This window comes from Geotrypetes seraphini, chromosome 10 (assembly GCF_902459505.1).
Source record: "Geotrypetes seraphini chromosome 10, aGeoSer1.1, whole genome shotgun sequence".
Taxonomy (NCBI): domain Eukaryota; kingdom Metazoa; phylum Chordata; class Amphibia; order Gymnophiona; family Dermophiidae; genus Geotrypetes; species Geotrypetes seraphini.
In genome coordinates, this window is record NC_047093.1 from 99,088,235 (window position 1) to 99,116,155 (window position 27,921).

At 44.2% G+C, this 27,921-nt stretch overlaps 1 long non-coding RNA gene across 1 annotated transcript in view; it reads right to left on the reverse strand.

Moving 5' to 3' along the window:
* Positions 1 to 26,861, reverse strand: part of LOC117368219 — a 58,590-nt gene extending 31,729 nt beyond the window's left edge. Inside the window, exon 1 of the long non-coding RNA XR_004540928.1 lies at positions 26,619 to 26,861. This is a non-coding gene — a long non-coding RNA (uncharacterized LOC117368219). The remainder of the gene's footprint in view (positions 1 to 26,618) is intronic.
* Positions 26,862 to 27,921: the final 1,060 nt, after the last annotated feature.

The following is a 27,921-nucleotide window of genomic DNA, read 5'->3' on the forward strand; positions in this document are numbered from 1 at the left end:
CTTCCTTCCCCACAAGGAAACCAAAAGGAAGGACCACCTCAAAACTCTGGTCAAGAAGCGGGGTTGGAAGATCAGAACATTGACCAAGTGGTTACCTCAAGAATAAAATGCAACTTATTTTCTCAGGCTATATATTAGGAAAAAAATGATCTGCAGACACTAGTTATACTCGACAAAATGTATTGCAGTTAAATTATATAACCTGGAGCTCTAATATAAAACTTACTGATTCCTGATTCTGTACACTTGACTATTACAGTATAAATGCAAACATAAATTCTGCATCAACAGAAGTTCCCCTCATCCAACAGTGGATGCAGAGCAGTTCTGTTATAGATACACAGAAGTCTGTACTTGAGCTGTTGGTTCCCACTTCCCGTGAACTGCAAAAGAGTATCACTTTAAGAACCTGAAACTCCTCCCCTTCTGTAGAACAGCACCCTCCTCAGTTTTCCCTTCTGTAAGCAAACTCAGAAGGTGGTGTCAGCCCAGCCTTACATTGCTAGCTGTCAGCAAAGATCTATAAATATAAATCTGACATTAAGGGCTCCTTTTACAAAGGTGCGCTAGCGTTTTTAGCGCACGCACTGGATTAGCACGCGCTATAGCGTGCGCTAGCTGAAAAACTACCACCTGCTTAAAAGGAGGCCGTAGCGGCTAGCGCGCGGGGCAATTTAACATGCGCTATTCTGCGCGTTAAGGCCCTAACGCACCTTTGTAAAAGGAGCCGTATATAAATCTGACTCTAGCTCCTGAAGCTAGACAGACTAATTCCAACTACCAGAAAGATACTGGGAAATTCAACAATAGATTCTATTTTTAGAATAATATTCCAACCTATAAAAGCCTCCTTTCTTGACCACCTCTCTCTCTTTCTCTGGACCCTCTGGCTTCCTCCTGTCTTGCTGAATTCCCTCTTTCCCTTTCAGCCTATTCCCACCTATACACCTATCATTCAGACCTAAGACAGACACACATTCACGCAGGTAAACTATCCTTTTCCTCTCATTTACACACACAGAAGAAGTCTCTAAATCTACTCTCTTATTTCTATCTCTATAATAGAAATATTTTTCTGTACTTTAGTACCAAGCATGTATATGGTATCTCTGTAATATTAAGCCTATTTTTACACAATATATTCTTTATGCAACCATTGTTGGCTATCAATGTCATTAATTTCACTTCCTACTGAACCTTTCTGAGGGTACTAAATCCTGGACCTCTGGCGGATTGTAGGGCCGCAACCTTACATTTTAGGGGCTTGTCCACTTAACCCCCCTACAAAACCTTACATTTTGGGGGCTTGTCTTTGTCCCTCCTAGAGGCTTTCAAGCTACAGTAGGTAAGTAGAATTTAAATTTTCTTGTAGGCAGTGTTCACTAAGTATGATATATACTGCATAGACAAGGCGAGAGATTGTATTTTACATTCAAAAGTCCTTGTGCAGTTTTGATTGATGAATTGTTATAGACAGAGTGAGATAAGAATCAAAATTGTGTATGTCCAATTCACTCCATTGTGAATGTTTACTTGTAAACCGTTCTGAGCTACTGGGAGGACGGGATAAAAATCTAAATAAATAAATAAATAAAATTGGGTTTTAGAGATTTTCCCTTATCAACAGGCTCTGTATTAATCCTTGATTTTTATTTTTACCTGTGCCTGGTGCAATGTGGTTTGCATTTCATGATCTGTTGTTATAGGCTTGTCGGAGTGCGTTACATGTCATAAAATTTGGTTTAATATTTGAGCTGCTCTGAAGAGAATGCTAGAGAATCCAGCTGTTTTGGAGTTGGTATGAAGTTAAACAGTCACTCAATTAAAACACCCCACATCTGTACTAACAACTTTACCTTTTTGTAACTGTGCTTTTAATTCTATTGCCTGCCAGTCTCTGTCTTGGTGCAAGCACCAATGTATGTTGGGCCATAACTGATAGCTGGCAACACTGTTCTTCTATCAACTTTCTTATATTTTTTTTCCTGCTAAACTTCTGCCTGTGAATGTATTCAAAGTGGGGGCATACGTGCGTCATGCTGGCAACTCTGACCTAACTCGCATAACCCCATTTTTCTACCTATCACTAAAGTCTCCCTCCTCCATAAGTGGGACCATTTCAAAATCAAAGGCCACACACTTAGACAGGGCCATTTATATGGCCATATAAATATATGAACAAAGACCAAGTACCAAGGCTATTATATAGAAATATTTTGAGAGAAAAGGAGGTCCATATGAAGGTAATTTTCCAAAAAAGCACATGGTACAATATTAAAAAACAAATGATTAATCATTCTCAAGAATTCAGAAAGAAAATAAACGAACAAAAGTGCCTTTTCATCCAAGGCATATGAAAAGCACTCAGCATGAGACAGGAAAATACTGACCTGGCCACTCAGTGCAATCATTTGTCCAAAGATTTAGATGAGGCACAAATGAATATCTCCATGCTATCTCCATACCAATTTCTTTTTATCTGTTAATGAACAATTAGAAGCGACTGAGACAGAAATGAAATCCTGTTCAATATGTTTGTGAGTGACATTGCTGAAAGGTTAGAAGGAAAAGTGTGCCTTTTTGCAGATGATACCAAGATTTGTAACAGAGTAGACACCAAAGAGGGAGTGGAAAATATGAAAAAGGATCTGCAAAAGTTAGAGGAATGGTCTAATGCCTGGCAACTAAAATTCAATGCAAAGAAATGCAGAGTAATGCATTTGGGGATTAATAATCAGAAGGAACCGTATATGCTAGGAGGAGAGAAGCTGATATGCTCGGACGGGGAGAGGGACCTTGGGGTGATAGTGTCCGAAGATCTAAAGGCAAAAAAACAGTGTGACAAGGCAGTGGCTGCTGCCAGAAGGATGCTGGGCTGTATAAAGAGAGGCATAGTCAGTAGAAGGAAGAAATATAGAAGAAACATAGAAGATGATGGCAAAAAAGGGCCATAGCCCATCAAGTCTGCCCACTCTCATGACCCACCCCTTTGATTTTACAGACCCACCCCCTTTACATCTTTAGAGATTCTACGTGAAAATCCCATTTACTTTTTTTTTAAACTTTATTTTTATTGAATTTAACATACTTTCAAGTATAACTGCTTGATTTAGAAATACAGAATCATGTTCCAAAAGAAAAACATCATTAAACATTACAATATTTAAAATAAATATATATATGAAACTTAACTCTTCCTTAGACCTCCATTAGGAGGAGGAAAAAAGAAAATAAAGATATTATAGGGAGTAATATTACAACAATACAACAAATAAGTAAAGACTTAAACGCTATAACCCAGCATTTCCTTTAAGCTACATTCCCTCCACTAGTTAAACCTTTGAGATCTAAAAAGGAACGTAGATGATCTGGTGTAAAATACACATATTTCAGACCCTTAAACTTAATAACACATTTGCATGGATAAGCTAGCAAAAAAGTAGCACCTAGCTTCCTTGTCTCTTCTCTCATGCCCAAAAACAATTTCCTTCTTTCCTGGGTTATTCTAGTTACATCATGATATAACCATAAACGTTGACCACAAAAAAGTGATCCAGGCTTTTTAAAGAATAACCTCATAACTGCATTAAGATCTTGTTCAAAGATAAAATTAACAATTAAAGTTCCTCTTTCTTTAACTTCCATAGATGATTCCTCTAATATTGCCGTAAGATTTTGCAAGTCTTTATCAGTGACCAAATTCTCACCTTTAGGTATATCTAAATTTCTTTTTGAAGTAGGTAGAAAGTATACTTTATTTAAAGGCGGAATCTGATCTTGTGGATAATTCAAACATTCTACCAAAAATTTTTAAAAAATCTCAATGGGTGATGTTGCCAGAATCCTTGGGCAATTTAGGATTCTCAAGTTCAATCTTCTGTTAAAGTTCTCAATCATTTCTATTTTACGGGCAGTAAAGTTTTGTTCTTTAACAATAGTAGTAATTGAATTTTTCAATGAAGCTGACTCAGTTTGTATTTTGTCCATGCACTCTTGCTTGACTTTTACCAGACTTTCAGAAAAATTATCCATTTTCTTAACCATTACCTCAATATCTGAGGCAGTCTTCTCTACCTTCACATCCAGTCTCTTGATAGCCTCCAAAAGTGTCTCCAGTGTCACTGCTGGGGTGCTTGTTGGTGCTCCTTCTCCTCCATCAGCCCTTCCACCCAGCGTTCCAGCTAGGGCAGTAGCTCCTCCCATTGCCTGCTCCAGGGTCTCCAACTCCTCTCTCTCGGGGCCAAGCTCAACTGGACCTGGGGGCGCAGAGAGATGCAGTGGGGACAACGATGTCAGCAAATCCAGTGACCTGAGTGCTCCCTCACTCAGGTCCGACGCGGAACTCTCCCGCCGCGGGGACATCTGGGCCCATTTACTTTTAAACTCTGACACGCTGTTGGCCTCAATCACCTGCAGTGGAAGTTCGTTCCAGCGATCGACCACCCGTTCTGTGAAGAAATACTTTCTGGAAGCACTATGAAATTTCCCTCCCCTGATTTTTAGCGGATGCCCTCTGGTGGACGAGGGTCCTATAAGACATAAGATATCCTCTTCCACCTTGATCTTGCCTGTGATATATTTAAACGTCTCAATCATGTCTCCTCTCTCTCTTCGTTCCTCGAGTGAGTACAGCTGCAATTTATTCATCCTTACTTCATACAGGAGATTCTTGAGCCCCGAGACCATCCTGGTGGCCATCCGCTGAACCGACTCAATTCTCAGCACATCTTTCCGATAATGTGGTCTCCAGAATTGAACACAATATTCCAGATGAGGTCTCACCATGGATCTGTACAACGGCATTATGACTTCTGGCATCCTGCTGACAAAACCTCTACGGATACAACCCATCATTTGCCTTGCCTTGGAGGAAGCCTTTTCTACTTGATTGGCAGTTTTCATGTCATCACTAATGATAACTCCTAAATCACATTCTGCCGTGGTCCTAGCTAAGGTCTTACCATTCAGTCTGTATGTTCTGCACAGATTTCTTCTGCCCAGGTGCATCACTTTACATTTTTTAGCATTGAAGCTGAGCTGCCAAGTCGATGACCATTGTTCCAATAGTAGTAGGTCCTTCGTCTTACTATCTGGCAAAGTGTTTTGACCTACTATGTTGCATAGTTTGGCGTCGTCGGCGAACAATGATACTTTTCGTCTAAGCCCTTGGGTCATATCGCTTATGAATATGTTGAATAGTATCGGGCCCAAGACCGAGCCCTGTGGCACCCCACTGGTCACATCCGCCATTTTGGAGGGGGTACCGTTTACCACCACCCTCTGAAATCTTCCGCTGAGCCAATCCTTTACCCATGCAGTTAGTGTCCCCCCTAATCCTAGCGATTTCAGCTTATTCAATAACCTGCGGTGTGGGACGCTGTCAAAAGCTTTGCTGAAGTCCAAATACACCACGTCTAGGGCCTCCCCGGCATCCAGTTGTCTTGTTACCCAGTCGAAGAAGCTAATTAGATTTGATTGGCAGGACCTGCCCTTGGTAAATCCGTGTTGATGGGGATCGCGCAGATTTTCTTCGTCCAGGATTGTATCAATTTTTTGTTTGATCAGTGTTTCCATAAGTTTGCTGACTATGGAAGTGAGACTCACTGGTCTGTAATTTGCCATCTCTGTCCTGCAGCCCTTTTTGTGGAGGGGAATAACGTTAGCTGTTTTACAGTCCAAGGGGACTCTTCCCGTGCTTAGGGAAAGATTGAAGAGCACAGATAATGGTTCCGCCAGGACTTCATTCAACTCTCTAAGCACCCTGGGGTGTAGGTTGTCTGGTCCCATGGCTTTGTTTACTTTGAGTCTTGAAAGTTCACAGTAGACGTTACTGGGCGTAAACTTGAAATCTTGAAATGGGACTTTCTGGCTTTCCTTTGTCCTTAACTGTGAACCGGATCCTGGTGCCTCACAGGTGAAGACTGAGCAGAAGTATTCATTTCATGGAAACTCTGATCAAATGACAATTGGATAAGATCCTGGATGAGGAAAATCTACGGGACCCCCGTCAACATGGATTTACTAAGGGGAGATCATGTCAATCCAACCTGATCAGCTTCTTTGACTGGGTGACGGGGAAGCTGGATGTTGGGGAGTCCCTGGACATCGTGTATCTGGACTTTAGCAAAGCATTCGATAGCGTACCACACCGCAGGTTGCTGAACAAGATGAGTTCTATAGGATTAGGTGACACATTGACGAAATGGGTTAGGAACTGGCTTGGTGGTAGGCTTCAAAGGGTAGTGGTGAACGGCACCCCCTCAGAAATGACGGAGGTGATCAGTGGAGTGCCACAGGGTTCGGTCTTGGGACCGACCCTATTCAACATCTATATAAGAGACTTGGCAGAAGGGCTTCGAGGTAAAATAGCCTTATTCGCTGATGACGCCAAACTAAGTAATGTAGTGGGAAAATGCACAACGGACGAAGATTCAATGCCCGACAACATGATGCACGACCTACTCCTACTGGAGTGCTGGTCTAGGACCTGGCAACTCAGCTTCAATGCCAAAAAATGCAAAGTCATGCACCTAGGCAACCATAATCCATACAAGACTTATACTCTTAATGGTGAGATCCTAACAAGAACGGTAGCAGAACGGGACTTGGGGGTGATCGTCAGTGAGGACATGAAGGCTGCCAGTCAGGTAGAGCAGGCCTCATCCAAGGCAAGACAGATCCTAGGTTGCATACGCAGGGGTTTCGTCAGCCGGAAGCTGGAAGTCATTATGCCATTGTATAGATCCATGGTGAGGCCCCACCTGGAATACTGTGTGCAATTCTGGAGACCGGATTGCAAAGATGTGCTGAGATTGGAGTCGGTTCAGAGAATGGCCACCCGGATGGTCTCGGGACTCAAAGATCTCCCGTACGAAGAAAGGTTAGACAAACTGCAGCTATACTCGCTTGAGGAGCGCAGAGAGAGGGGGGACATGATCGAGACGTTCAAATATCTCACGGGCCGCATCGTAGCGGAAGAAGATATCTTCTTTTTCAAGGGACCCACAGCAACAAGAGGGCATCTGTGGAAAATCAGAGGCAGGAAACTACAAGGTGACACCAGGAAATTCTTTTTCACTGAAAGGGTGGTTGATCGCTGGAATAATCTTCCACTGCAGGTGATTGAGGCCAGCAGAGTGCCTGATTTTAAGGCCAAATGGGATCGACACGTGGGCTCTATTCAATAGGCAAAGGTAGGGGAGGGTCATTAGGGTGGGCAGACTAGATGGGCCGTGGCCCTTATCTGCCATCTATTTCTATGTTTCTATGTTTATTTAGTAGTTCGGCCTTAGTGGCATCTGATTCTGCATAATTTCCATCCGATTGCCTTAGTCGTTCTATTCCATCTTTGCTTCTTCTTCTGTCACTGATATACTTAAAGAAGGATTTATCCCCTTTCCTAATGTTCCGCGCTAGATTCTCCTCTATCCGGAGCTTAGCCTCTCTGACTGCTTTTTTGACAGCTGTAGACCTATCCAGATAGTCTTCTTTTGCCTCCCGCTTCCCTAAATGTTTGTAGGCAATAAATGCTTTTTTCTTCTCTTTAACGAGGTCCGAAATTTCAGTGCTGAGCCACTGTGGTCTTTTGTTTCTCCGTCTTTTGCTAACTGTTTTTATAAAGCGATTTGTTGCTTCGTGCAAAGTGGATTTCAGGTCATTGGTAAGGCCCCACTTGGAGTATTGTGTTCAGTTTTGGAGACCATATCTGGCGAAGGACGTAAGAAGACTTGAAGCAGTCCAGAGGAGGGCGACGAAAATGATAGGAGGCTTGCGCCAGAAGACGTATGAAGAGAGACTGTAAGCCCTGAATATGTATACCCTAGAGGAAAGGAGAGACAGGGGAGATATGATTCAGACGTTGAAATACTTGAAGGGTATTAATGTAGAACATAATCTTTTCCAGAGAAAGGACATAATTTGAGGTTGAGGGGTGGTAGATTCAAAGGCAATGTTAGGAAGTTCTACTTTACGGAGAGGGTAGTGGATGCCTGGAATGCGCTCCTGAGAGAGATGGTGGAGAGTAAAACTGTGACTGAGTTCAAAAAAGAATGGGATGAACACAAGGGATCTAGAATCAGAAAATAATATTAAAAATTGAACTAAGGCCAATACTGGGCAGACTGTGTCTGTATATGGCCATTTGGTGGATAATGGGCTGTGGAGGGCTTCAATAGTTGGGAGGGTGTAGATGGGCTGGAGTAGGTTTTAACAGAGATTTCGGCAGTACCGGGTAGAGCTTTGGATTCTGGCCCAGAAATAGCTAAGAAGAAAAAATTAAAAAAAATTTAAATTGAATCAGGTTGGGCAGACTAGATGGACCATTCGGGTCTTTATCTGCAATCATCTACTATGTTACTATGTTAAACTGGCTTCACAAGGACAGGTTAGTGCTGTGCCCCAGTATGTATTACAGAAATAAAACCACATGGAAGTTTTTGTAGCAGGGCAGAAAAAAGGGAAACAGAACACAGACCCTGAACAGGAAAATCAGACCAACACAAAGGAGGAAAGTTCATTGTGCCACAGAAATACCTAGAGTGACAGGGAGGTTATAGTGACCCTTCTAAATGAACCTACAGCACCAGTAACAGTTCTGCTGCAGGACTATATGAAAGACAATGACACTGAAAAAATAGTGGAGAAAATGGGCCCTATGCCTTTTAACATAAATGAATGGTGCAAATGGGCTACTGATATTCTGATTCACTGGGGTCTATGGAAATATAAAAGGAAAAATTCAGATTCTGATAAGCTTATGTAGTGGCGTACCTGGCATGTGTGACACCCGGAGCCCATCATTTTTTGGCACCCCCTCCCCCATCTGTACGAAAAACATGATTTTTAGTAACAAGCCACACGTCACACATGAGTACCTAGGAAAAGGCAGCATCTTACATACTGCAGTGAGAAGTACAACAGCAATACACCCATTGTAAAACTAAACAAGCCAGACTAGTACAGATCAATCCTGCAGTCAATCCTAACAGAAAACTATGTCTTTTGAACACACAGAACACAGAAAACACCTTCGCCTAGTATGGAATATGTCATCACAAACTAACCCCTCCCCCTTTTACAAAACTGTAGTGTGGATTTTAGCCACGGTGGTAACAGCTCTGACGCTCATAGAATTCTGAGCATCAGAGCTGCTACCACCACGGCTGGCACTAAAAAATGCTCTATAGTTTTGTAAAAGGGGGGATAAAATAGAAATACATAGACAAAGGTTAAATTGAACCAGCAAGAAGCTGGACTCTGCATACAATGCAATACCATAGAAACAGTGACACATGTCTCCTAAAGCAATAAATAAATAGAAAATTTTTGTTCTACCTTTGTCTTCTCTGGTTTCTGCTTTCCTCATCTTCTTGTTACTCTCTTCCTTCCATCCACTGTCTGCCATCTCTCTGCCCCTATATGGCATCTTCTCTCCTTCTATGCCCCTTCCAGAAACTGTATGTCTCCCCTTCCATCTCTCCTATCACCCCCATTGGTCTGGTTTCTGTCTCCTCTCCTTCCCCCCTGCTCTGGCATCTCTCTCTCCGCTCCCTTCCTCCTGTTCTTCCCTGGTCTTCCTTCTCAATTTATTTTCTGCCTCTGTCTAAATTCTTTTTTACTATTCAGTCCTCAATTTCCCTCTTTCACTATGTCTACCTATAGCTTGCCACCTCTTTCCCTCACTCCTTCCAGTAACTAACTCTATCCTCTTCCCTCAATCCTGCATGTGCCCTTTTTTTTGTTCTCCTCCCCACTTCCTTCCAGCATCTGCTCCCCCTTTCCCTCACACTTCCATTCAGCAGCTGTCCTTCTTCTCCCCCACACTTCCATTCAGTGTCTGTTTCCCTCTCTCTACCCCTTCCATCTACTGTTCACCCTCTATCTCACCCCTTCCATTCACTGCCCTCTGTGCTCTTTCTATCCAGTGTGCACCCTCTCTCTCTCTTCTCTTCTTTCTATGCTCCTTTCATAAATTATCTATCCCGTGCCTCTTCTCTCCTTTGTACATGATTGATTTCAACTCTGTCACCTCTCCGTTTTTCTCTCTCTGTCACCACCCCCTCCCCTATGCTCTGGCATCTCTCTCTTCTCCTTTCTTTCCTTCCCACCTCACGGTCTGGCATCATCCCTTCCCTGATTCCTGGCATTTCTCTCCTTTCCATTTCTTCCATCTCCCCCTCCCCCTCCATGCTCTGACATCTCCTCCTTCCTTTCCCCCTTCCTTTTCCCTTGATCTGGCATACCTTCCTCCTTCCCTCCATGCCCTGGCGTCTCTTCTTCCCTCCAAGCCCTGGCATCTCCTTTCATTCCCTCCAGTTGAGTACAGCAACACTCTCCCCAATTCTGTCCCCCACTGCTCCCTTTCCTCCTTTTGTCACCTAAGGCCTGGTGTCCTGAACTTCATCGGGCAGCAGCAGCATTCACAATTCACTGCTGTTGCTGGCTTCAGGCCTTCCTCTCTGTCGGGTCCTGTCTTCATATAAACAGGAAGTAGACAGGACCTGGCAGAGAGGAAGGCCTGAAGCCGGCAACAGCAGCGAATTGTAAAAGCTGCTGCTGCCTGAAGAAGATAATGGCGCCAGGCCTTGGAGCACCGAGGCAGACCGCTTCTCCCCCATCCCAGCCGAACCACCGCTGACCCTCCTATCTCTCCCCCACCCCAAGTGAACCTTTCCAACCCTCCCAGCGAGAGCAGCAAACCTCCCTCCAGTAGCGTCGGCGGCTTTGCGGCTTTCTCCTGCTGGTGAAGCGTCACTGATGACATCATCAGTGATGCGGCAGAGGGAGGAGAAAGCTGTGAAGCAGCCAATGCTATTGGAGGGAGGTTTGCTGTTCTCGCTGGGAGGGTGGTAGCGCGATAGGGACTAGGCCGGCTGTGCACCCTCCCTAAGGCTACACCCGGGGCGAACTGCCCCCACCCTGGTTCGCCACTAAGCTTATGCACCTAGCCCTGGGACCACTCTATTATAAATTTGGCTCTCACCCATACCAGTTTGTAAAGATGGGCATTGAACAACTATTTTGCTGCACCCCTTTGCAAGTACTTAGAACTCTTTTGCCCCTGCCAACTGATACACTAAACCAGTTTGCATACAGAGTGTGGGTGATAGATGCTGTACTTAGAGAGCATGAACATTGGTCCAGTACAGAAGATTATGGTCAAACACAGCATAAAGAATTTCTATTGGAATTATTATCCCCTGAGATTACTAAACACCTCCTGTTGTTTCCTGAGGACCCTAAAACAACATAGGAAAATGTGAGAGGGAGGTTCTGGAAGCCAAATTTAAGCAAGGAGAAGCATAAATAGACATAGAAACATGATGGCAGATAAAGGTCAAATGGTCCATCTAGTCTGCCCATCCGCAGTAACCTCAGAGAGATCCCATGTGCCTATCCCATGCCCTTTTGAATTCAAACACAGTTTCTGTCTCCACCATCTCTTCCGGGAGACTGTTCCACACATCTACCACCCTTTCTGTAAAAAACTATTTCCTTAGATTACTTTGGAGCCTCACCTCTGAACTTCATCCTATGCTCTCCCATTCCAGAGCTTCTTTTCAAATGAAAGAGACTCGACTCATGCGCATTTACATTATGTAAGTATTTTAACGTCTCTATCATATTTCCCCTCTCCCACCTTTCCTCCAAAGTATACAGATTGAGATATTTAAGTCTGTTCCCATATTCCTTATGATAAAAAACACACACCATTTTAGAAGCCTTCCTCTAGACAGACTCCATCCTTTTTTATATCTTTTTGAAGATGTGACCTCCAGAATTGTACGCAATATTCTAAATGAGGTCTCAGAGGCATCAATACCTAATTTTTCCTACTGGCCATACCTCTCACTATGCACCCTAGCATCCTTATAGCTTTCGCCATCACCTTTTCAACCTGTTTGGCCATCTTAAGATCATCACATACAATCACACCCAAGTCCTGCTCTTCTGTCATGCACATAAGTTCTTCAGTCCCTAAACTGTACCATTCCCTTGGGTTTTTGCAGCCCAAATGCATGACCTTGCATTTCTTAGCATTAAATTTTAGCCACCAAATTTCAGATAAATTCTTCAGGCTTCACCAGGTCTTTTGTCATGTTATTCACACCATCCAGCGTGTCTACTGCAGATTTTGGTATCATTCGCAAAGAGGCAAATCTGACAACCCTTCAGCAATATCGTTTATAAAAATGTTAAAAATTACAGGTCCAAGAACAGAACCTTGAGGCACACCATCCCTTTCCTTAGAGCGATCTCTATTGATCACTACACTCTGTTGCCTTCCACTCAACCAGTTCTTGACCCAGCCTGTCACTTTGGGACCCATCCCGATGGCATTCAGTTTATTTTTTAGACGTCTGTATGGAACATTCTCAAAGGCTTTGCTAAAATCTAAATACACCACATCTAGCGCACACCCTCTATCCAATTCTCTTGTCGCCCAGTCAAAAAAATTGATCCAATTTGTTTGACAAGACCTACCTCTACTGAATTCATTTTGCCTCCGGTCCTGTAACCCACAGGATTACAGAAACTTCACCATTCTCTGTTTTAAAAATGTTTCCATTAATTTGCTTACCATAGAAGTCAGAGTTACCGGCCTGTAATTCCCTACTAGAAACTCAGATCCATTAAAGCTTACTTCGATACATCGGCATTCAGAACCCTAGTCCAATCCCTCGTACTAAGTCTACTTGACTACTGTAACATCGCTTATTTAGCAATTTCCCAAAAGAATATGCAACGTTTACAATTGATGCAAAATGCAGCAGTCAGACTGATCTTTGGGCTGAGGAAGTTTGACCACGTGACACCCTACTACCAGCAGCTGCATTGGCTGCCAATGGCGGCGTGCGTAAAATTTAAATTTGCCTGCTTCTGCTTTAAAGCACTACACGGACTTGCCCCTAAATACATAACTGACCTTTTCTTCTTATCAGCCAACAGACACAAGAGAAGCTCACATTCCAATTTTGTTTCCCCCCCAGTTCGAGGTTGTAAACTGAAAAAACACCATGAACACCTTCTCTCACACCAAGCAGCATCATGGGGTAAAGACCTAGAACAATTGCTTTCGCCCACTACTTATGGGGAATTTAGGAAACGTCTAAAAACACACTTGTTCCTAAAGCATCTAGACAACTGATCCTCTCTTCTCTCTCCCCTCTATAGCGATTAACTTGTCCTTTTGATCACTCTCTCCTCAACAATGAATTTCCTGTCCTATTAATTCTCTTTCTTCCTCCCCTCTTAAAGTCAATTCAATTTGTTACCTTTGCTTAATCTTCTGTAAATCGCATAGAACTTCACGGTATTGCGGTATATAAGCTGTTATTATTATTATTATTACTTCTTCCTTACTTCCACTTTTGTGGAGAAAGACCACATCTTCCCTTCTTCAGTCCTCCGGTAGCAGTCCCAATTCTAGAAACTCATTGAAAAGGTCAGTCAGCGGAGTCACCAGAATTTCCCTATGTTCCTTCAGCACCCTCTGATGTACACCATCCAGCCCCATCGCTTTGTCTACCTTTATTTTAGCTAGCTCCTCATGTACACAACCCTCTGAAAATCGATCAGGGTCTATTACTCTTCCCTCCCAATTCACGTTTTTCTTCTGCAGTCCCACTCCCGGCACTTCAGCCATGAACATAGAACAGAAATACTTGTTAAGCAATTCAGCCTTTCTTTATCGGCTTCTACATATTTCCCCCCTTCATCTTTGAGTCTCACAATGTCACTTTTGCACTTCTTCCTGTCACTAATATATCTAAAATATGTCTTGTCTCTCTGTTTTACCGTGTCAGCTATTTTTTTCTTCCATTTGCATCTTTGCTTTCTTGACTACACGATCAGCTTCTCTTAACTTTTCCAGATATTTTTGCTTGTCTTCCTCTTTCTGCAATCTTTTGTAGTTTATGAAATCTACCTCTTATTTCTTACCTTCTCAGCTACTACTTTTGAGAACCAAAGTGGCCTTCTTTTCCTATTACTTTTAATAGCTTGCCTCACTAAAAGGTTTGTCGCCCTTACAATTGCTCCTTTCAGTTTTGCCTGCCGCATTTCCACTCCTTCCAGATGTTCCCAACCAGACAATATTTCCTTGACGTCATCTCCCATCCAAACAAAGTTAGCTTTTAAAAAAGTATAGAACCTTTGCTTTTGAATGAGCCCTCGCTATATCCATCTTAATATTAAACCATTTTGGATGCCAGATGATCACCCACTAACATCAGAAAAACTTTCCCCATTTGTCCAGTATGACCTCATCCTGCGTGGATTCCATTACCAGAGCGGAGGAGACAGAGGGAGATTTAGAAAGGAGCAGAGTCAGCAAGGAAAGGAGAGGAGCGGACCGAGCAGAGTCGAGGGGAAGAGGCAAGAGATAACTCCGCCTACCCCCCGACGTCACAAGCTGAACTCCCCCATAAAATAGGAGGAGCCAATGGCGCGCAGCTGTTGGGCGAGCGGTGAAGTCGAGCGGCAAAGGTGCTCACCTTAGTGAGAGCGCCTTTGCAAAGGGTCTTTGCAAAGGGCCGAATCTTTATCTTTAAGGGCTCCAGGAAACAGCCAAGGTAAGGACTCAACATACAACAAGGCGGAGTACAACCACCAGGCACATACAACTAACTAATTAACTTTCAAGCTATCTTTTAAACTTTCCATCTATCTTTCAAAACTTTCAAACAGGCAGACCTTTCTATCTCACTAACAAGCGGGCAGACCTCTCTAACTATGTAGCAGACCTTACCAGTCACCCTAATCTTTCAAACTCTCAAACTATCTAACAGGCAGACTTTTCTAACTAACTAACAAGCAGGCAGACCTAAACAACAAGCAGGCTGACTAACTAACTAACAGATAGTCCTCTCCAACTAACTGACAGGCAGATCTTACCAGACACTCTAGTAGGAGTAAGGAAACTTTCCATCTATCTTTCAAACTTTCCAACAGGCAGACCTTTCTATCTCACTAACAAGCGGGCAGACCTCTCTAACTATATAGCAGGCAGACCTTACCAGTCACCCTAATCTTTCAAACTCTCAAACTATCTAACAGGCAGACTTTTCTAACTAACTAACTAACTAACTAACAAGCAGGCAGACCTAAACAACAAGCAGGCTGACTAACTAACTAACAGGCAGTCCTCTCCAACTAACTGACAGGCAGACCTTTCCGGATACTCTAGTAGGAGTAAGGAAAAAAAAAAAAAAAAAAAACACCTTGAAAATGGCAGGGAGAACTAGAAGTACCAAGACTACAATCAAGACCGGGATTCCAGTCACCGAAGGGATCCAGGGGGTGGCCACGGCCTACGTAAAGGCGGAGAATAACCCAGGACGGTGGACAGAGGTCTCTGTGCAGACCGAGGCCATCCCCCAGCAGTACACTACAGTCTCCACACAGACAGAAGAAGTGGGCCAGCTAGACGGAGACATCTTACAGGAACTGAGGAGCCTAAGCGAGGAGGTGAAGCGCTTGAGGAGCAACCGGGAAGATGAGGCCTTCATTGACGGAGTCATCCAGGAGCTGTCCCAAATCACCGAGCAGGCGCAAGACAAGACCATCCTTGAGACGCCCAAACCGACCAAACCTACAGCTTTGAAACCAACGAATGGGGTACAGGAAGAGGCTGGAGACACTGATTCCTGGCAGCTGGTAACTTCCTCCACAGGCAAGCACAGAAGACCTTCCCCTTTTTCAGTTTCTTCTTCTTCTTTTTCTTGCAAACAGGGCAGTTTTACATCAACCCCACAAATCACCTTGATGAACAGATTCCAGCTTTTACAGGAAGGAACTGCCAATGAGGTACAGAAAGATGTCCAACAGATGGCTCTGGTTCCGGGGACAACAGATCAGCTCCCCCCGAAGAAGCGCAGAGTGATAATCATTGGGGACTCCATGCTGAGGGGCACCGAGGGACCAATTTGCAGATCGGATATGCAATCAAGAGAGGTTTGCTGTCTACCAGGAGCCAGGATCCGAGATGTCACTGCCTGCCTAAATAGACTTATCAAGCCCCAAGACCACTTCTCCATGCTTCTCATCCACGTCGAAACGAACGACACTGCTAGGAACACCCTGGAGAATATACCTAAGGACTTTGGAGCCCTGGGTGAGAAGCTGAGGTGGATGGGAGCGCAGATGGTCTCCTCGATCCTCCCAGTAAGAGGTAAGGGAAGAGTCAGGGAAGACCGTATCCAGAGGACTAACGAGTGGCTACATGGATGGTGTAAGAAGATGAACTTAGGATTCCTAAACCATGGAGAGGCACTGCAGGGACTTCAGGGACCAGATGGACTCCACCTGACCAGAAGGGGTAAGAATATCTTTGGACACCGACTAGCCCGCCTGCTTCATAGGGCTTTAAACTAGGTAAGTTGGGGGGAGGGTACCCACTCACATACTGGCGCGGTAAGGAACCATCCTGGCGAGGTAAGTTGCAATTCCATTTCTGAGTCTGAGGTAAGTACACACATTGAAAGCAATACTATAGGAGTCACACTAACTCAGGCGGGAAATTCTCCACAGGGACTTAGCAAACATAAGGTATGGAGGGCTATGTACGTTAATGCACACAGTTTAGGCAATAAAATTCTGGAATTGGAGATGGAAATAATGAACGCCGACCTAGACGTGGTGGCGATATCTGAGACTTGGTTCACGGATTCACATGGGTGGGATATGGCTATACCGGGTTATAACTTACTTCGTCGAGACAGAGAGGGTAAATTAGGAGGAGGGGTAGCACTATACACTAAAGAAGACATCAAAATTACCAGAATCGTTGATGTCAAGTACACCAGGGAATCCCTCTGGGTGAATCTGGCCAGGGGAAATGACAAATGCCTGTATCTTGGTGTAGTTTACAGACCTCCAAGACAACAGGAAGACAAGGATATAGAATTAATCGAAGACATAGAGAACATCACTTTGCGTGGGGACACAGTATTGTTAAGGGACTTCAATATGCCTGATGCAGATTGGAACACACTTTCCGCTACGACCAGCGGCAGCAGTAGGCTATTAACCTCCATAAAGGGAGCACGACTCAAACAAATGGTATTGGAATCCACTAGGGATCAGGCGATACTGGACCTGGTACTCACCAACGGAGAAAGCATCTCAGAGGTTTCGGTAGGCGATACGCTGGCCTCCAGTGACCACAATATGGTATGGTTCAACCTCAGGAAAGGTTTCACTAGATCAAACACAGCAGCAAAGGTCCTCAACTTTCGGGGAACTGACTTCAAACGCAAGGGAGATTTCATCCATCGGGCGCTGCAAAACCAAGCTTCATCCAAGGCAAGGTAAATCATAGGTTGCATACGCAGGAGTTTCGTCAGCCGTAAGCCTGAAGTCATTATGCCATTGTATAGATTCATGATGAGGCCCCACCTGAAATACTGTGTGCAATTCTGGAGGCCGCATTACCGTAAGGATGTGCTGAGACTGGAGTCGGTCCAGAGAATGGCCACCCGGATGGTCTCGGGACTCAAGGATCTCCCGTACGAGGAACGGCTGGATAAGTTGCAGCTGTACTCACTCGAGGAACGCAGAGAGAGGGGTGACATGATCGAGACATTCAAGTATCTCACGGGCCACATCGAGGTGGAAGAAGATATCTTCTTTTTCAAGGGTCCCGCGGCAACAAGGGGGCATTCTTGGAAAATCAGGGGCGAGAAACTGCATGGGGACACCAGGAAATTCTTTTTCACTGAAAGGGTAGTTGATCGCTGGAATAGCCTTCCACTTCAGGTTATTGAGGCCAGCAGCGTGCCTGATTTTAAGGCCAAATGGGATAGACACGTGGGATCTATTCACAGAGAAAGGTAGGGGAGGGTCATTGGGGTGGGCAGACTAGATGGGCCGTGGCCCTTATCTGCCTCTATTTCTATGTTTCTATGTAAACTGATAATGTAGAGGCTAAGTGGTCAAATCTGAAATCTATCCTACATGAAGCAACTAACCGCTATATAAAAACAGTAAGTAAACGGCGGAGAAACAATAAACCTCAGTGGTTCACTGTGGAGATCTTGGACCTCGTTAAAAAGAAGAAAAAAGCATTTATCTCCTGCAAACAATCAGGAAAAAGGGAGACAAAAGAAGACTATCTGGCCAAGTCTAAAGCTGTCAAAACAGCAGTCAGAGAGGCCAAAATCCGAATAGAAGAGAATCTAACAAAGAACATTAAGAAGGGGGATAAATCCTTCTTCAGGTATATTAGTGACAGAAAAAGAAACACAGATGGGATAGTACGCCTTAGGAAACCAGACGGGAATTATGTAGAATCGGATTCTGATAAAGCCGAACTTCTAAATGAATACTTCTGCTCAGTCTTTACCTGCGAGGTGCCGGGGTCTGGTCCACAGTTGCAGACAAGGGAAAGCTCGGAAGACCCGTATCAAGACTCAAAGTGAACAAAGCCATGGGACCACACAATCTACACCCCAGGGTGCTTAGAGAGTTGAGTGATGTCCTGGCGGAACCGTTATCCACGCTCTTCTATCTTTCCCTAAGTACAGGAAGAGTCCCGTTGAACTGGAAAACGGCTAACGGCATTCCACTCCACAAAAAGGGATGCAGGACGGAGGCTGCGAATTACAGACCGGTAAGTCTCACATCAATAGTGAGTAAACTTATGGAAACACTAATTAAACATAAATTAGATACGATCCTGAACGAGGAGACTCTACTTGATCCCCATCAACATGGATTTACAAAGGTAAGGTCCTGCCAATCCAATCTAATCAGCTTCTTTGACTGGGTAAGAAGAAAGCTGGATATGGGAGAGTCCCTGGATGTCATGTACTTGGACTTCAGTAAAGCTTTTGATAGCGTCCCACACCGCAGGTTATTGAGCAAGATGAGTTCGATGGGATTAGGAGAAACATTAACTATATGGGTCAAAGACTGGCTAAACTGTCGACTTCAGAGGGTGGTGGTTAACGGTACCCTCTCCGAAACATCGGAGGTGATCAGTGGAGTGCCCCAGGGCTCGGTCTTGGGCCCGATCCTATTTAACATATTCGTAAGAGACCTGACTCAGGGGCTTCAAGGTAAAATAACATTATTCGCCGATGACGCCAAACTATGCAACATAGTAGGCAGAAGCACATTGCCCGACAGTATGACACAGGACCTACTCTTACTGGAACATTGGTCCTCGACTTGGCAACTAAGCTTCAATGCCAAAAAGTGTAAGGTCATGCACCTTGGCAGCAGAAATCCGTGCAGAACTTACACCCTAAATGGTGAGACCTTAGCTAGGATTGCAGCAGAACGTGACTTAGGAGTGATCATTAGTGAAGACATGAAAACTGCCAATCAAGTGGAGAAAGCTTCATCCAAGGCTAGACAAATGATGGGTTGTATCCATAGAAGTTTCGTCAGCCGGAAGCCCGAAGTCATAATGCCGTTGTACAGATCCATCTGGAATATTGTGTACAATTCTGGAGGCCACATTACCAAAAAGATGTGCTAAGAGCTGAATCAGTTCAGCGAATGGCCACCAGGATGGTCTCAGGACTCATGGATCTCCTGTATGAGGAAAGGCTGAGTAAATTGCAGCTATACTCACTCGAGGAACGTAGAGAGAGGGGAGACATGATTGAGATGTTCAAATATATCATGGGCCGTGTCGAGGTGGAAGATGATATCTTTTTACTTAAAGGACCCACGGCCACAAGAGGGCATCCGCTGAAAATCAGGGGTGGAAAATTTCATGGCGACACCAGGAAGTATTTCTTCACCGAAAGGTTGGTTGGTCATTGGGATGATCTTCCACTGCAGGTAATTGAGGCCAGCAGCGTGCCAGATTTTAAGAAAAAATGGGATAGGCATGTAGGATCTCTTAGGGGAAGAAGTTAGGGGGTGGGTCATTAGAGTGGGCAGACTTGATGGGCCGTGGCCCTTTTCTGCCGTCATTTTCTATGTTTCTAGAAGAACTCGCAATAGGGATACCCCAGTCAACAACCGGCATGTTAAAATCACCTTTTAGTAAGGCTTCCCCTTTTGCAGATATATTCCGAATGTTTACTGTTAAATCTCTATCCACTTCTTCTGTCTGTGAAGGAGGTCTATATATCAAACCAATGTAAATATATTCACCATTCCCTCTTTCCAAATTGATTCACAGTGCCTCTTCCTTGCCCTACAATTGTGTGGTTTTAATATGATCTTTACCAAATAACCCTACTCCCTCTCCTTTTCTTCCAACCCTGTCTTTCCTGAGAGTAGCAAGAGGGTTGCTATCCAGTCTTTTGCATCGAGTATCACATGTATGACTTTCTCTCGGTTGGCAAGAAGTTATACGTGTGTGCTCACTGCAGCCCCGATCTTCTCCTGCAGGAGTTCGGGGCAGGCAGGAGATCGGGGCTGCAGCAGTTTGGGGCAGACAGGAGATTGGGGCTGAGAGCAGGAGTTTGGGGCAGAGACCAGAGCAGCAGAATGCAGGGCAGTCAAAAAGGACCTGAGCGACTGGTCCTCAGCAGTCGCTTGTTTGTGATCAACCGGCCTAGTTGGTGTTGCAGGTTTTTTGTTAGTGAATCGCTACCTGCCATCATTTGAATGCCGTTCCCCCTCATTTGCATGCTTAGATCGGAGGATGATCGGGATACAGGTTAGTGAATCGGATCGGAGGGAAATCGGGTCACAAACCGATCGGTACACGATCGGTTTGCTTAGTGAATCTAGCCCTAATGCTGTAGAGACTTGTATCAGGGAAACCTCACAGGCTAAATTCACAGCTTCTTTGCACACAAACAAAAGAAAAGTCGCAGAGTAAAAACAGAGATTTTTCCTGCTCTGTTTAATTAAGGTCACCTGACCTCTGCTTGCATAGCCAGCAAGCACAAAACTCAATTCTTTTAGGCAAAAGACAAACTCTCTCACTATCATCCATTCCTGGTCAGAGCTTGCACCTAGAGGTAATTCAGCAGTTTCCATAGCCTCTTCCCTTACCAAGCTCTCAGCAGCTGGTCTCAGGCCATTTCCACGTCCTGACTGCTGGGAGTTGAAGGGAATGACTCCTCCTTTCCCCTTCCGGTTTGCACTCTTGACTGTTCCTCTGCCTTGCCTACCCCTGTCTGTGATTCAGGGATCTCTCTTTTAGCATGTCATAGTCACGCCACTCTCTCCTAGGAGGGGGGTTGGGCTTATATTCCCTAGCAAGTGGAACCTGGTTTCTCCTAGGCTGCTGGTACTGAAAATACCTTAAAGGGCCAGGTTTCCAATTTAAGCTGATATGGCACCTTTTGCAGAGTAACATCATGCTCGTACTTTTCCTGTTCTGCCTCACTGGTAGTCAAAAACAAGTAACCTTACATATTTTCAATTCAATCCCATTAAAGACCTCAGCGGTGCAGCCTGCATATGAGTTTCATTCACAGTTTCACCAAGGTCTTCATCGGTCTATTTCAATATATTGTTCTTAAGAATAATTTATCTATAACTCTATATTTATGTTTTTAATATTTTTACTCATCTCTTTTATGAAGCATAGCACGGGTTCTTCATTCCAACATAGGCTATGTTTTGCCCATGGGGCTTTATCAAGGTATTTCCCCTTAGTTATGCCAGTTCCATGAGTGCTATATTGTCAAAGTTCCTCAGCAGTAGTGTGGTAGCCATGTTAATAAGTAAAAACAGAAAATGGAAATAAGGTGCTATTATATTGGATTAATTTTAATACCTTTTTTGACTAACTTTAGAGACCAAAGCCTTCTTCCTCAGGTCAGGATAGGATTCCATAATAGCAGTATACTGTCCTGAGTAAGGAGGTTTTGGCTTCTGAAAGTTAATTGAAAAATATATTTACCCCCCCCCCCCCTCTTCTATTAAACTGCGCTAGCAGTTTGTAGCGAGGTGAGCCGTGCTGAATGGCCCACGCTGCTCCCGACGCTCATAGAGTTCTTTGCAGCTATTTGCGCTAAAAACTGCTAGCGCAGTTTAATAGAAGAGGGGGTTAGTCCAATAAAATGGTATCATTTTTCAGTTTTTATTTTGTTTACATTTGTTGATTTGTAATCTGGTGGTTGGAATGTCAATTTTTAGCTATTTATATCTGCTTTCTTTATATTTTGCACAGCACAAGTGGACAAGCATTGCTTTCTCTTTCTCTAGTGTGATATAAAGGAAACTTTTTGCTCATGAAAACATTTTTTTTGCTCACATGAACTCAGTCTTTAGAGGGAACATTGGTCCTTGGACAAGTAGGACTGAATATTTACCCCTCATAGAAGTAGGACTGAATATTGGCCATACTATATAACCTCCGGTATCTCAGGTTACCTGAATATTCAGGGCTAGTGCCTGGACATATCTGATTCTAATTTTGCATGTGATGGTCAGCGTTAAAAAAGAAAAAAATGGTCACCACCACTAGCTAAATATTAGCCCCTTAGCTAGGACAAAGTATGTGTTCAGAACTAGAAGTGCAGAGTTTAGATTTTGTTCTAATCTTGTATAGATTCTTGACTTTATGCCTATATAGAAAAATTGATTGAACAATGCTATCAAATCATAATGATAGTTTGAGATCCTGCCAGTACCGAGGGCGGATGCGAGGAGGCAGACCGAGCTGCAAGCAATAAATGGATGGCTGAGGAGATGGTGCGAAGAGGAAGGTTTCCACTTTGTAAGGAACTGGACAACTTTTGGGGGGAAGAACAAGTTCTTCAGGAGGGACGGACTGCACCTGAGCGCGGCGGGAACAAGAATGCTGGCGAACAACATCAAGACTGCAATAGAAAAGGCTTTACACTGAGGAGAAGGGGAAAGCCGACAGTCGGTCTAACGATGACACATCGGACGAGAGTATCGAGCAAAGATACTGTGGGGGGAAAATGCAGAGGAGGACTTAAGGATGGAATACAGTGGTCCAAGGAACAACTGAAACTGGAGAGCAAAAAAAAGAGCGAACAGCAAGAGCTAAAGGGACATATGACATTTGGGAAATCGGAGAAGCAGGCTGAGGACATAGAGGACACACCACAGATAGAGGGAGAACAAAACGAAACTCAAGAGCTGGCAGCCCTAGAGGGAGTCGGCAGGAGCAACAAACCACAAGAGAAACCAGCAAGGAAAACAAACAACCGGGACTACAATTGCTTATACACAAACGCAAGGAGCCTGAGAGCCAAAATGGGAGAACTAGAAGTCATAGCCAACAAGGAGTTAATTGGACATAATTGGAGTCACAGAGACATGGTGGTCCGAGGATAACAAATGGGATGTGGTCCTACCGGGGTACAAACTCTATAGGAGGGACAGAACGTACAAGAAGGGTGGAGGAATAGCATTATATATAAAGGACTACATTCACTCGACCAGGATGGAAACAGCAGTAAGGGCGGAAGTTTTGGAATCATTTTGAGTTAAGTTACCAGGAAGAAATGGGGCTGACATAAAACTGGGACTGTACTATCGCCCACCGGGACAGCCAGAAGCCAACGACCAAGATCTGGAGGCTGAATTGAGGCAGGAATGCAAAGGAGGAAGTGTGGTGGTGATGGGGGATTTCAACTACCCTGGGATAGACTGGAGTATCGGACACTCCGACTGCGCGATGGAATCAAAATTCCTGGAGGCTGTGAGGGATTGCTTCATGGAGCAGATGGTCAAGGATCCAATGCGAGGAGATGCCACTCTCGACCTAATCCTCAACGGGCTAGGGGGACCCGCAAAGGAGGTAGTAGTATTAGCGCCACTGGGAAACAGCGATCACAATATGATCCAGTACAAACTAGAAGTAGGAACATCAAAGGTGAAAAGAACCACAACAACAGCGCTAAATTTCAGAAAAGGGAACTACAATGCTATGAGAAAAATGGTGGGGAAAAAACTCAGAAGCAGCTCAGGGAAGATGGAGACCATAGAGAAAGCCTGGTCCCTACTCAAGGACACGGTGCACAAGGCACAAAACCTGTATGTCCCCAGGTTTAGGAAGGGTTGCAAAAAGAACCGAACAAAAGACCCGGTGTGGATAACAAACGCAGTGAAAAAGGCTGTAAGGGACAATCGTTCAAAAATTGGAAAAAGGACCCAACTGAGGACAACCAGAAGGAACACAAAAAACAACAAAAGGAATGTCACCGGATGGTTAAGGAAGCAAAAAGAGAATATGAGGAGAAGCTGGCAAGGGAAGCGGGAAACTTCAAACCATTCTTCAAGTACGTGAAGGGGAAGCAACCGGCGAGAGAGGAAGTGGGACCTTTGGATGATGGAAACATGAAGGGAGTGGTGAAAGAGGGAAAAGAGGTAGCCGACAGGTTAAACAAATTTTTCTCTTCGGTCTTCACAAGCGAGGATACATCCAATGTTCCAGAACCCGAGGAAATCATAAGTGGGGATCAGGGCAAAAAGATAGAGCAAATAGAGGTAAGCCAAGAGGATATCCTCCAACAAATAGATAGATTGAAGAGTGACAAATCACCAGGCCCAGACGGAATCCACCCAAGGGTGAAATCCCCTCTCTCTCCTTCTTACTGTAATATCCCTTCCCACTACCCTCAACCTTTACTTCCCTTCTCCAGCTAACCTCAACGACATCATTCTATGTCAATTGTTCTTTATTGTTCGTGCACTATTTGTAATCTCTGATATGTTTATAACTTTGATAAATTGCTGTGAACCGCCTAGAACTCCCTGGGTAAGGCGGTATACAAGAATAAAGTTGTTGTTATTATTATTATTATTATTATTATTATTAATAAAAGAAGTGAGGAACGAAATAGCAGTTACGCTCCAGCAAATCTATAACCTATCCTTAAAAACTGGGGAGATCCCGGAGTACTGGAAAATAGCAAATGTCACACCTATCTTCAAGAAGGGATCAAGGGGAGACCCGGGAAACTAAAGGCCAGTGAGCTTGACCTCAGTTCCGGGAAAGATGATGGAATCACTGGTCAAGGACAGCATCTGCAAGCACATGGAAAGCAATGGACAGCTGAGGGCGAGCCAGCACGGCTTCTGCAAAGGAAGGTTGTGCCTTACAAATTTACTGCACTTCTTCGAAGGGATAAACAGCCAGATGAACAAAGGGGAATCCATTGACATCATTTACCTTGACTTCCAAAAAGCCTTCGACAAGGTACCCCATGAATGGCTGCTTAAAAAGTTGTGGAACCACGGGGTGGAAGGGGATGTCTACCGATGGATCAAACATTGGTTGGAGGGTAGGAAACAGAGGGTTGGAGTAAAGGGCCAATATTCAGACTGGCAAAGGGTCACAAGCGGAGTTCCGCAGGGGTCGGTACTGGGACCGCTCCTGTTCAATATATTTATAAACGACCTGGAGATGGAGACCAATTGTGAGGTTATAAAATTTGCATTTGACACCAAACTCTGCAGCAGGGTTAGAACCACAGAAGACTGTGAGGACCTCCAAAAGGACCTAACGAAACTAGAAGAATGGGCAAAAAAGTGGCAAATGAGCTTTAACGTAGAGAAATGCAAGGTCATGCATGTGGGGAAAAAGAACCCGATGTTCAGCTACAAAATGGGAGGATCATTGCTAGGGGTAAGTAACATTGAAAGAGACCTGGGTGTGTTGGTGGATACAACATTGAAAGCATCGGCACAATGTGCGACAGCCTCAAGGAAAGCAAACAGAATGTTGGGTATCATCAAAAGGGGTATCACGACCAGGACGAAGGAAGTCATCATGCCGCTGTATCGTGCAATGGTGCGCCCCCATCTGGAGTACTGTGTCCAGTACTGGTCACCGTACCTCAAGAAAGACATGGCAATACTGGAGGGAGTCCAGAGAAGAGCAACTAAATTGGTAAGAGGTATGGAAAACCTTTCATACACTGACAGGTTAGAAAAGCTGGGGCTCTTCTCCCTGGAAAAGCGGAGACTTAGAGGGGACATGATAGAAACCTTCAAAATCCTGAAAGGCATAGAGAAGGTAGACAGGGACAGATTCTTCAAACTGAAGGGAGCCACAAATACAAGGGGGCACTCGGAGAAATTGAAAGGGGACAGGTTTAGAATAAATACTAGGAAGTTCTTCTTTACTCAGAGGGTGGTGGACACATGGAATATGCTCCCAGAGGATATGGTAGGGCAGGGCACGCTTGAGGGGTTCAAGGAAGGTTTGGATAAATACCTACTGGATAAGGGGATTGAGGGATACAGATAGACATAGAGACAGGTATAGGAAAAGCAGGGACAGATAGACATAGAGATAGGTACAGGAAAGGCAGGGACACTTAACAGGTCAGTGGACCTCATGGGCCACCGCGGGTGCGGGCTGCTGGGCGCGATGGACCTCTGGTCTGACCCAGCGGAGGCAACTCTTATGTTCTTAAAGAGTGGCTTAAACTAACCAAAGAGCTCTTTACTGTACAGAAAGCCTCTACGGTCTTTTACCACAACTTTTAAAGACAAGGGACTGTGATGGTGGAAATATCACTTTAGTTTGCCTTCATATTGCCACCACAAATTCTTCTGTTTAGAGATGCCAATAGCAGGCAGATTAGAGGCAATGTTGCATGCCAGGACTGAAGTGCACTCCCAGACCAGTGTGAGTAATTTACGCTACAGCTAAAGGTTTCACCTATCTCTCCACCCTTACAGCTCAACTTTTATATTTAAACAAACATTGAATAGATTACCATCGTATAAGTTGTCGTCGTATAAGGTGTTGTCGTAGTAGTCGTCGTATAAGGTGTTGTCGTAGTAGTTGTCGTATAAGTTGTCGCCCGTTGTTGACGATTGTGCCTCTGCCTGAAGCACATAGGTCAGGAGAAGCCCCACAGTCAGCACCAGTATTGGTCTCATGGTCCCAGCTGTCCTCTTTCACTGCTCTGTACTAGCTGAGAAGCTGCCTAGTAGCTCACTGAAAGTAGTAGTCCAGTCTCTGCAGAGGGTTACATATTTATACCATTCACTGGGCAGAGAAAAGAGATCTTGAATACATAAAGCTATTCATAAAATATATTACACAACAGTAGCTACAAGTTTTTCTTGGCCTTTAGCATGTTCTGTAGAAAATAAAAAAAATTTTCAATAGGAGAAAACAAAGAAGGGCATAGAGAGATGTGAAACACATAAATTTTTATCTAAAGAGCCTTGATTTCAGACACTAGGACCACCTGTGACTGGGGTATTTTCTTTTGCAAATTAGAAGCCAATTAGGACTGAATGACATAATGATTAAAGAATTAACAGTATGGATTTTGTGTTCCTCTCTAACCGGTCCTGACACAAGCCAGGCAATGGAGTAGTTCTCCGATATCGAATCCCTCCTAACGCTGAGATTTTGCTACACAAGAAAATAAGAACATAAAGCGGCATTATAACTTTCTCTGATCTACTTGTGATTCCTTTCTTTATCATGCATAACATTCTATTTGCTTTCTTTGCCGCTGCCGCGCATTGTGTCCTATCTATCAATATACCCAGGTCTTTTTCTTGTTCGCTCTTACCCGAAGTTGCACCTGACATTCTATACTGGTGTTCCTTGTTCTTTCTGCCTAAATGCATTACTTTGCACTTTTCCACATTAAACTTCATCTGCCATTTCTCCGCCCATTTCTCTAACTGACACAAGTCACTCTGGAGTTCCTCGCTATCCTTCTGCGATCTGATTGCCCGGCATAGCTTTGTGTCGTCTGCAAACTTGATGATCTCACTGGATGTTCCTTCTTCTAGGTCATTGATGAAAATATTAAATAAGATGGGCCCAAGTACCGAGCCCTGGGGCACACCGCTAGTCACTTTCTCCCAGTCTGAGAACTTCCCATTTATGCCTACTCTCTGCTTTCTGTTCTCCAGCCATTTGCCTATCCATCTTAGTATAAATCCTTCTATTCCATGGCTTTGTAGTTTCCTGAGAAGTCTTTCATGTGGAACCTTGTCGAACGCTTTCTGGAAGTCCAAGTATATTATGCCCACCGGTTCTCCACTATCAATTTG